General features: G+C 32.3%; 1 pseudogene; it reads left to right on the forward strand.

The window, feature by feature from the left end:
- LOC143611153 (clavaminate synthase-like protein At3g21360) overlaps nt 1-11199 on the forward strand; it is a 73552-nt pseudogene extending 62353 nt beyond the window's left edge.
- Nucleotides 11200-12296: the final 1097 nt, after the last annotated feature.

The raw sequence follows: 12296 nt of genomic DNA on the forward strand, positions 1-12296 counted from the left end.
TAATTTTTCAAAAATCGTAAAATCAAAACTAAATACGACAAGTAGTACATATTTTTGTGGGAAAGATTGCAACATGGGATCATATTGAGTAGTAACGTTCTAAACAACATTTTCATTTTGACATTATTATGCACACAATCCAATGATGATTGTAGATATAATTGTCCACTTTAAATTTATACAAATCTATCAATAGTCTTACGATACGCTTAAGGTCCAATTACGCACAAATTATGTGTTAAACCCAACCTATCAAACACATTTTTTATCCTATACAAAGAATTGTCACATGTATTATTTTTCATATATTTAATATGATTAGTTGTGTCCCATGAAAAAATAAAAAAAAAATAAAACAGAAGATTAAAATTTTCCTTTAAGATCCGTATTATAACACGTAGATAAGGTTCCATTTTAAGAAAATAAAAATATAAAAATAAGTTGAAGTGTATGAGGCCTTAACAATCAATTCGGATAATACCGCATTGTAGCGCGAAGAAAGTCCAAGGCTTTATACGAAACACCAAAGAAAATAAAACAAAACATTTAAATCTTAACCCTTAGATAGGGTAGTTTTATCACACAAAGAAAATACAATATTTGAATAAAAATAAATTTGAATTTCTTTGTAAAAGAAAAAGAAAAATAAGTTAAATTTATTTGCCAAATGAATGCATGCACACAGAAAAATCTTTAAACATGTTGGAACTTTAAAAGCAGTTATTAACTATGCATCAAAATGGTGTACCACTAGATTTGGCAAGCATTTAGGTTTATATCTTATCAGTTATATGATTTGTCAAGCTTATCATACACATCATTCAGTTGGGCGCACGACAATTTCTAGTCCAATTTGTCATGTGCTAGATACGTTAATTCAATGTACCGTCACTTCTCATAAGGCGAAATCAAATTTCTCAAACTTTTATATTTTTCAGTGTTTTTGAATTTTTATATATCAAAACAAATATCACATTCTTTTTGTATTTTTCTCATATATTCTCCCAAAAAACTAAAATATAATGAAAGAAAATAAACGATAAATTATACACAGAAATACAATTGATCAACCAAGCGATTGAATTTCTGAAAATGTTTTTAAATATTTAAACCAAGCGAGTAGATAAAACGAGTTTTATCAAGTCTTCGTAAAAAGGTCAGCTATCTAAAAATCCCTGTGAATTTTCTCCAAATTGATTAATTTCTTTTCAAAACAGTCACGGATAAAATGACACAGGATTTCAATTTTCTTAGTTTTAGAATGATGTACGGGATTTATGGTAATACAGATTGCAGCAAAATCATCATTAGAGTTGGGAGTAGTAAGAAACTTCAAACTATAATCTCGCAAATGTTGCTGGATCCATAAAACACGTGAACAGCAACTCGAGGCCGCCACAGATTCGGCTTTAGCGGTTGAAGTAGAGACCGTTGTTTGCTTCTTACACTGCCAGGAAAAAAGCCAGTTTCCTAAAAATTGAAAACCCTCTATGGTAGACTTGAAATTTTATCTTGTAACCTCCCTAGTCCGAATCCGTATACGCCGTAAGCTCGAAACTATCTTCCTTGGGATACCATAACTAGATGTCAGGATTACACCTCACATATTGAAAGATATGCTTAACCACCGCAAGATGAGTCACTCGAGGACTTGACTGATACCTAGCACATAAACAAACAACAAACATTATGTTAAGTTGAGAAGCAATTAGATACATTAACGATCGATCATCGCGCGATAGAGGGTTGGATTTATGGTATCCTCCTATTCATCTGGTGACATATTATGACCCATAGGGAGAGGAGTTGAGTGTATTTTTTCGGCAGTTATCTTGAATCGGCCTCAAGAATCGTTCGCGTATTTATTTTGGTGAATAAAAATTCCCGAATCAGCTTGGTGTAACTGCAACCCTAGAAAGAAACTCATTTCTCCTATCAAGATCATATCAAACTTTGTCTGCATCACCTTCTCAAAATCATTACACAAGCTGTCGTTCGTGGAACCAAAGATGATATCGTCAACAAAAATCTGGACTAGAAGAAGATCATCTTTCACAGTCTTGCAGAAGAGAATACAATTCACAGTCCCATGTGGGAATCCACTATCCAAAAGATGGTCAGCCGTACTATAACAAGCTCTCAGGGCTTGATGAAGACCATAAAGAGCCTTGCTTAATTGGTAAACACGCTTGGGATAATCAGGATCCTCAAACCAGGAGGCTGCTTCACATAGACCTCTTCATGAATTTCTCCATTTAAAAATTCACTTTTCACATTCATTTGGTAGACCCTAAACTTTTTGAAAGCTGCATTGGCCAGAAATATTGGTATAGCTTCAAGTCTTGCAACATGAGCATAAACTTCATTGTAGTTAATGCCTTCACGTTGATTAAATTCCTGGACTACCAGTCTTGCCTTGTTTCGAACGATACCTCACTATCATCCTTTTTAAACTTAAATACCCATTTTGTTGGGATAGCTTTCTTAACCCGATCAGGTTTTTCAATCAGATCTTAAACACCAATAAGAATATATTGTTGCAGTTCATCTCTCATTGCTTCTACCAAAGATGGTTTTTGAAGTTCCATAGATACACTCGTTGGTTCGATTTAGGATAGAAAGCAAGTGTATCGGGTAATGTCCTAAATTCCTGAGGTATGATGTCGGCATACACACATAGCAATAAATCTTCAACCAAATTTGCTACTTAATGATGAGTCCGCACTCCTTCATTCAAATCACCAGTAATGTTGTCATAACGATGAGAAGAATGAATTCGAAGAGTCAGATTCTCAAGAACTTGAACAATATGTTGCAAATTGGTGACATTTTCATCAGCTGCTTCATCATTCGAAGGTTGGGAAGATTTTTCTTCATGAGTTTTAACTAATGGTTCAAAGGTTGAATCTTTAAAGTTGGCATCATCAAATGTATCATATACAACATCTGAAAAATCAGGTTGATCATGCACAGGTGTAGAAGGACGAGTAGAAGAACTTGGAGAAAAAATAACTCTTGTTCCAACTAAGCACGAACCAAGTCTGCATGTTATACATAAACAGAGGGAGAAAAAGAATCAAATAAACCATCATATTCTAATATCCAGTCTGGTTCCTTGCCAGCAGGAGGTGTGGTGTACCGTTGACAGTCAACGTGATACCATTCTTCAACACATCTAGAGGAAAGATTAAAAACCTGTTTATTAGGTGACGCACACCCAAGAAAATATCCTTCAATGTCCTTTTCCTCAAACTTTCCCTTATCTCGCTTTAACATTGTACAAGGACACCCGAACAACTACAAGAATTGAAGATTCGGCTTGTGTTGTTGAGAGTTCATAACTTATCTTTTTAAGCTTCTTAACCGTGAGAACTATATTAAGTGTGTAACAAACAGTGTTCACAACCTCATTCCAGGATTGAACAGGAAGCTTAGAATTTGCTAGCATGGTTCTAGTCGCTTCAATAATGGTTCATTTCTTTCTTTCGGCAACTCCGGTCTGTTGTGGCACATAAGGAGCACTATATTCATGAGGAATACCACGTTGAATACTAGAAAAACTCCATCATATTATTTTTGAATTGAGTGCCATTATCAGTTCGAGTACGCCTCACTTTCAAATTGTAAAGTGATTCGATCTTGGTGATCAGATTTTGCACAAGAACAGTTGTATGATCCTTCGTGCTCATAAACAACACCCATGAAAATCTCGATTAGTCTCTAGTAACTACTAAACAATACAAATCTCCCCTAATAGTCACACAATTAACTAGACCAAACAAATCCATGTGAAGACGTTCCAGTGAAGTATTGATGGAGTTGATCTACTTCAATGGATGAGATTTCTTCCTTTGTTTGCCTCTCTTGCGCGAGACACAATGACCAGTCATATAAAAATTTATCCACCAAATCATTAGCCGTTAAGTGATTTATCTTTTTGATGCGGATGTAACCCATCCTTATATGCCATAGGATCGTGTCTTTCTAAGTTGCCTTTGATACAAAACATGTAGTGGTTAAAGAAAATGTTGTAGTGGATGCCATGTCGAGTACATAATATCATTCGATCGAGATAATAAGATGATAATCATCTCCTCATGAATCACAAACTAATGCTTTAAGATCACACACCTTTCTAGTGAACAAAGTTGAATACTTTTTGTCACAAATTTGCAAAACGCTCAATAGATTATGATCAACTTTGTCACAGTATTTCACTTTCTCGAATGTAATCTTTTCATTGGGCACATTACCCTCCTTGGTTATCAATTAGCCCGCAAACGCAACATACCCTCCTTGAATATATTTATCATTTGTAAGGAGATTAAGATTGCCAGTAATATGACGAGAACATCCACTATCTACAATCCATTTATCACTTGAGATGGTCTTGGATGAACTCTACACACACAAGTAGATGATTAGTTTGACGAGGTAACCTAAGCCTCAGTCTTTGGTTGAACCTCATGTACCTTTTGACATAAAACTACTTTAGGTTTCCATGTTGGCAACTTCCCAACAGGAACCTTCGAGTTATAAGCAAGCTGATTCGTTAAACAAGAAAAATAAGAGAGCTGACTTAACTCAGGAAATAATCCAAGAAATTTCATAGATGATAGCATAATTAAATCGAGCAATTAGCAACTAGAATTACGTAAAAGCTCAATACAATTCTGAAGTTATGAGAAAAACAAGATTTAAACGAGCTGATGCAGGTAAGAATCCAAGCAGTGAATATGGGTTTGGGCTCTGGTCGAAAATATGTAATAAGTAAAAACAAAACTAAAACTCTTTTGAAGCGAAGGCTAGTTTTGATCAGAAAGTTAGGTAATTAAAAATCCCCAATTTTTAATACATAAGAGCCCATGGGTCAATACGAACTTGAACTATTAAACTGCCTCAATCGATGAAATTGATTGAGGGTTTTTGTTTAAAACGGGAAAACAAACAACTTTCATGCTTACAACTTACCCGGAAAAAATGAGGAAAACAACGATCTATCAAAACAGTTGACTTTTTAAGTCAAACCTTGAAAAATTTGTAAATTATAGCATCAAAACGTAACTGAAAGTGAAATTAGGGTGTAGAAACGAATGAGCAAAAGCTAAGGACGTTTATAAAGTCTAGCCAAGTTTGGAGAACAAGTTAAAATCATTTTAATTGAAAGATTTGGGTTTTTAACTAAAATAAATAAATTAACAATATATTGTTCATTCCTTACTCCAAGGATTGATGGAATAATCCTAAGGCATATTCTAGTCGTTCTATAAAGAAAATACATGAAGTCAGGTTACCAAAATAAGCTAAGCCGACACAAAATGAAGAGAAACATGTTTTGCTGAACTAGCGCTTTGTCGCGAATCGCGACCGGCTTAGAGAAGCCCCGTTGCATAGCGTGACGGGTGGAAAAATCCCAAAGTTTCTTTTTACAAAATTAGCACACGGACTTTATTTAGTTGCGATTTTGGCATAAAATGTATGAAATTGAGTTTGTAAAATATCCCAAAAGTATTAAGTGAACATAATTTGATAAAATTTAACGTGAACGAACATAATTGAAACACCGAAAATTTAAACGGGTAGGGTTTTCGGGTTTGAAAAATAGCAAATTTTACTGTGATGGAGTCAGTGACAATTGTTAAATGATCGTAACGGTTAACTAAGATGGATATGAATTGAGAGAATTCAGAATTTTTCCACCGCATGTTTTCTGAAATCATGGGTGTTGGTAGTCGGAACGTAATGCATGATAAACAATTATTGTATTGGTTCCCTTACTTATATATATATGTATATGTATATATATATATATATATATATATATATATATATATATATATATATATATATATGGTGAGGATCCTAGGAGAATTTTTTGAAATTGAGAACCATTTTGGGAAAAAAAGGGGGGGCATTTACATATATCCCTTTCTTAAGAAGCTTTATTACATATTTATCCATTTTATTAAATTTAACTTTTTAAGTGACTATTATACCCTTATTTAGAAAAAAACGATAAAAAAAGAATTTACATATTGTTTGGTAAGACCAGATATTGTGGTAGCTCCATCTTCTCAAGTTTCAGATAATAGGTGAGACCAGATAATATGTGCCTTATTTTTCTTCCTCTTTATCTTGAACGGCATCAAGTTTCATCATCATCATCACTTAGTTGGAACTGTGGTAGCCCCATCTTCTCAAATAATCCGGCAATACCTTCAACTTCTGGCCGACAAGACGCCAACACCTACACCTTGCCCGCCAACACCACACACGGCGCCACTATCATCTCATTTTAACGGTTTACTCGAATCCATTTCCAACAACCAGCACCTCAGTCAGGTTTTTAACTGTTTGAATATATCGTTGTAGAATGATGGGTGTTTGATGTTATTGAAGAAGAAGCAAATAGAATTAGGGTTTGAGAGCAGCAAGGTGATGGAATTGGGGTCGCCGGTGGGGGTTAGCAGAGGGAGACGGTGGAAGAGGAGACGGTGTGGAGGTGGAATTAGGGTTTGCATCTATCTATATGCATTTTTGGTTGGGTTAGATTTGCCTTACAAAGAAAGAAGGAAAGAGTGGTGGTGGATTCTGACAGTGATGAAGTGCCGGAAACTTGCCGGAGAATGGAGACCGCCGATTGCTTGGAGAAGATAAGGTGTTTTTATTCTTGTCATTACTTGTGATGGATATTTGCATATTTTAAAGGGTAAAAAGGTAATTTAATTTGAAATGAAAAAATATGTAATTAACATTTATTAATTAACATTTATGATTAGGGAAATATGTTATTTAAAATCTTAGTAGAGGGATATATGCAAAAATCCCAAAATAGAAACCTTTAAAATTTTTATTTTTCATTTCGGTTTCTTAAAAAATTAAAAAAACCCTAATTATGCATATATGTATATTTTTATTTAATCTCGATTTACATAATGTACAAATATGTAAATTATCATTTATTTTAATTGTACATATGTGTATAGAGAACAACATGTATAAAATTAAAATAATATATATTATACATATATGTATAATTTTGCTAAACCGATATAATTTTTTATTTTTTATAAAACCGAGATGAAAATAAATTTTTTTGGTTTTTTTACATTTTTTTTATTTTCGGCTTTTCTTTTGCTTTATAAATTTTTTTATTTTCTTAAAGAGAGTTTTTTTTGTGACCAAAATGGTTCTTAATGTTTTCAATTTCATCTCAATTTCAACAAGGTTCTCACAAATCACAATCCTATATATATATATATATGTTTAAATTATGGAGAGAAATGAGATTACTATACGAAATGTGAGAAATGAATATGGACCACTAGTTTTATTTTAGGTTTTAAATGTTTAAGAATAAATGAGAAAAATATAAATGCAACAATAAATGCATTCTCTCTCTTCAATTAATACAACTAATATAACTATAATAAATCACTCTCTAATTATGGATACACATATTCTATATGTGTGTAGGTAATATGTTTTTTGTGTGTAGATAATATGGTTTCTTATTCTTAGAACAAGGGTATGTTATATCTTTTTGTTTAGATGGTATATTTTTTATTGACATTTAATGCTAATATATGTAAGATAGTCTTTTTGTATTATTTATCACAATGTACCTACGTGTTGATTGATATTATTATATTGAGTTGGAAGAAATTGGTTTCGGATAGAAAAAAAATTTAATGTTTGAATAAATTATATTTGTGTAGGATAAAATTTTCGAGTGTAGGTTATATGTTTTTCGTGTGTAGGTTATACGTTTTCTTGTGCGTGTTGTAGTTTATTAATGCTGAATTTTGTGTGTAGGTTATATCTTTTCTTATTATTAGAACAGGTGTAGGTTATATGTTTTTGTGTAGGTTGTGTACTTTTTTGTTGAATTTAATGCAAACACATGTAAGATAGTTTTTTTGCACTATTCATCACAATGTAACTACGTGTTGATGGATATTAATATATTGAGTTGGATGAAATTGGTTTTGGATTGAAAGAAATTTTAATGTATGAATAAATTGTACTTGTGTAGGATAAAAAATTCAATAGAGAAAAAATAAGTTATAAAAATAAACGAATTCTTATTATTTTTCAATTATAATAATTTGATTAGTTGTATTAACTAAATAGATAACTATTATATTTATTAGTTATATTAATTAAAGAGAGAGCATGTATTAATACTTTCCTTATTTATCTTTAAACATTTAAAACATAAAATAAAACTAGTGGTTTGTATTCATTTATCACATTTATCACAGTAATCTCATTTCTCTCCTGAACCATCCCCTATATATATGTGTGTGTGTGTGTGTGTGTGGAAAGAATCAAGAAAAAACTCATCCTTAGAGAGAAAACTTTAAAACTCATAAAAAATTATTTTCAATAAAATAATATTTTCAGTTTTTTTTCATCTTCTTATATTTTGTTACTCTTTACTAGAAAAAAATCGATGTAGTGCACATATGCAATAGTGTTGTATTACACATGTGCAATAGTGTATTTTATATGTTTAATAGTGTTTAATTGCATATATTCAATAGTGTGCATGGTATATGTGCAATAATGTTGTATTATATGCACAAAAAATTAATTAATTAATTAAAGTTGGTGTAGTGTATATGTGCATTAGTGTTGTATTACATATACGAAATAGTGTGTATTCGATATGTGTAATAGCCTTATATTGTATATATGTACAATAGTGTGTATCAAATATGTACAATAGTTTTGTATTTTATGCAATAAAACACTCTTACATATATGCAAAATACAAACTATTGTACATACGCAATACACCAACAATGTTGTTTTATTTATTTATTTATTTTTTATTTATTATTTTTTTACTATATCAACATGCTGAATAATGAAAGAACAAAAAAAACTACAAAAATATATATTTTTTAAAAGTTAAAAACAACTCTTGAAGAGTTTTTAAGTTTTCTGTATAAGAAGAGTTTTATATTAATCCAACCTCTCTCTCTATGTCTATATATAGCGTGTGTGTATGCATAAGCGTCAAAAAAGAACACTGGATAACATAATCACATAAAGAAGAACCAATAGCAAAACAATTTCAGCAGTAGTGATTTTAGCAGTGAAGTCAATAAGTTAAAAGAGTGAAGAGTTATCCACTAAGCACAATTTAATTCAAATAAGCTTAGAGCTGAATCATTTATATATATTAATCAATTTTAATATAAAAAATTATATATATCCAACATAGAATACTTGAGAGATATAATTAAACCTTACGGTCTAGTTCGACTGGTTTCCGGTGTAACCCGCGAACTAAACCGTTTACTACGGTTTAAAATATTTGAAACCGATCAACCAAACGCTAAGAGAAGAAACTGGCCGTGAAACGAAACCAATGACCGGTTTAGACGGTTTCATGGTTTGGAACCAAACCGTAAACACCCCTATCAAACACATTACTATATGCTGCCATTTGACAGCAATAATAATTATTAATTAGTTAATTGAAAAGGTAACCAACAACGTTTTAACAAATACGTTTTAATTAATACAAATTTAAAAAATAAAACCACCAACACTGTTCTTAAAAAGAAACTTGGAACAGGTGACTTCCCATTGAAAAGTTTTATGATTAACCAAACCTTCTTAGTATAGGGTGTTTATCATTTCGGTTTGGTTGTTGGTTTTTTAATTTGAAATATTTTGTCTCATATTGAAGAAATTCAAACTAAATTCTTATTCGGTTTGGTTTTGAATAAGCCAAGCAACTTTTTTAAAACAAAAAACATAAAAATATTTTTTCACTAAAATGGATTGCGCTAAATAAGATTGGAATAAAGTTTGGAATTGACCACTTAACTAAATGATATAACTTAAATACTATTGTTTGATATTAATTTTCCTTTTCTTAATCGGTTTGAACGTAATCCAAATTTGTGAAACTGAAAGCCAAGTATTTAATTTGGTTCGGTTTTGAACCATTTCGGTTTGATTAGATTTTCGGTTTCATCCATTTAAAACCATATGAAGAAGACCTGTTTGTTAGTAGCATGATTTCACCAACCTCATGTTAGATCCATGATGGTCTTAGAGTGAAGGATGAATTTATGATCTCTAGAAATTATTAGAGCGTTAGACAGTTTGTGTGATATGATATATCAAGACAGTCTCACAAAGAGACAGAGAATAGACGTAGCTATATAACAATGGTAAGATACATAACAATGGCATTTAACTCTAGCATATATCGGGAGTATTATTAAAGGAACAAATATTAAGTATTTGATTGGTCGTCCAAACACTTGGTTTGCCAAAGTTGAATGTTTTTTTTTTGGATATATACGGTAAATTTTTGGTCAAATTTAGGACAAGTCGAAAATATGATTTTTCGCTTTTTTTTCTTTTTTTTTTGGTTGGTCAATCCTAGCGGTCTAAATGTTAGTCTCACATCTTTATTTTCTAATCATTCTCTAATGCAACAAGCATTGGAGAATAGATGTTGTATCAGATCTTCTATAACACTTGACATCATCTATAAGCCACACACAGCTAGTGACCGAATATAGGTTGGTGATGTTTAGATCCTTCGTACAACGAGAAGACTTAACTCATGGGAATTGTTGATGCTTCCCACTACTTTTGAGTTGCACGTGAAGTGTCATTTTGATGTTATACTTCAAAAGTATGTGAAGTGAAGTTTAGAGGTTCTAAACTTTACTTCAGAGATTGAACTAGAGTTATCTGTAGCATATTTTTCTACAATACTTGACAGAATACTTAAGTTTTACATTAGAAATTTCCTAAAAATCCATAATAATATCTAAACATTGATTATCGTACTATTTTATTGACAGGGCGGCAAAGCTAGGAACAAAGTTGGAATGGATGGGAAACACGGTGAAAATGATAACGGGTCCAATGCCGGCCATCAAATTTGACAAGGAAAGACGAGTCAAAACTTGGTTCAATAATCTGACTAGCCCCGTAAACAGTGATGATAAAACCCTTGATAAGGGGACATGTATTCAACTGGGAAATGGTGAGCTAGTGCCTAATGACGCCATGGAGGACTGCATGAGATTCCTGGAAGAAGAATGTGTCGCAATACCTTGGAAGAAAGGAGATGTTATGCTTGTCGATAATCTGATGGTCCTTCATGGCCGACGACCACTGCTAATACCGCCCCGTCGCATACTTGCATCTCTTTGCAAGTGATGATCGAACGATTCGACCTTTTGATTTGATTAATCACATTTTACTTTCTTATTGCAACGTAATGAATAAATATTTATCCAGGTTGAAGGTAACTAAACATAAAATAAATGTTACCTTAAATATCCCGGTGTTTTTCTATTTGTTATTGTTGTGTTATGTTACATTTATTGCTTCTGCAATACAAACTAAACTTATACAAGGGTTAGTAAAATCATGGCCGGCTGGAGGGTGGCGATGGTCGGACCGTCGATCTGGGCACGCAATTTTTAGGAGCAAAACTTATTTTCAAAACCTTTTGTATCTATATTTTTTATATATACATTTAAAAATATAAAACTTAGATAATATGAATTGCTCTTTACCATCTTATAATTATTGGGCCCAAAATTCTTTTTTATCCATAATCTATTTAATCAAGTTTAAATTATTGGGCCCAAACTAAAACTAAAAACTACAAAAATTAAATAAAAACCCGATTCAAAATAAAAGAAAAGGCAGTCGATTAAAATTTCTCTTTGGTTACTTCCTTCTTTACGAATGTTGAACAACGACCAACCTAGCTGACCACCACTGTTGGTTCATTGTTAACCACCAGGCTCCTCCACGGTTGACCAAGCTTGCCACCGAGGACCAAGCTATTTTTTTTTCCCAATGTTAGGAGAGTTTTACAAATCATTGGTTAATCGTTAGTTATTACGGTATTTTTTTTAATAATATATTTTTCAATGTTTATTGTTATAACATTAAGACTCGCTTAAAAAAATTACCTTATATATTTCTTTACTCACTAAGGCTATGTGCCTTTTTATTTTGGCTCGGCCAAGGTATTCAAATTCTCAGAGACGGCAATGAGTAAAATATAAACACATATCATTTCTCTCAATCTCTACACTGATACCCACTGCCGTTGGCCCTCCCTCCACCGTTTCCGTTTCTACTACCACCTCCATTGTTGCCACTCCTTGCCAGCTGTGCACCACTAAGGATTCGATTAGATATCCTCATATATGCTTGTAGGATTAAACGAGTAGATACCAACGGAGTTTGGTTGTCAGAAAAAAATGTAGCTGGTGAAGCGTTTCGTGTTCCGGATTAGC

The sequence above is a fragment of the Bidens hawaiensis genome, unplaced genomic scaffold (genome assembly GCF_021521415.1).
Source record: "Bidens hawaiensis isolate Kalapana, Puna unplaced genomic scaffold, B.hawaiensis_p1.1 tig00029678_1, whole genome shotgun sequence".
Classification (NCBI taxonomy): Eukaryota; Viridiplantae; Streptophyta; class Magnoliopsida; order Asterales; family Asteraceae; genus Bidens; species Bidens hawaiensis.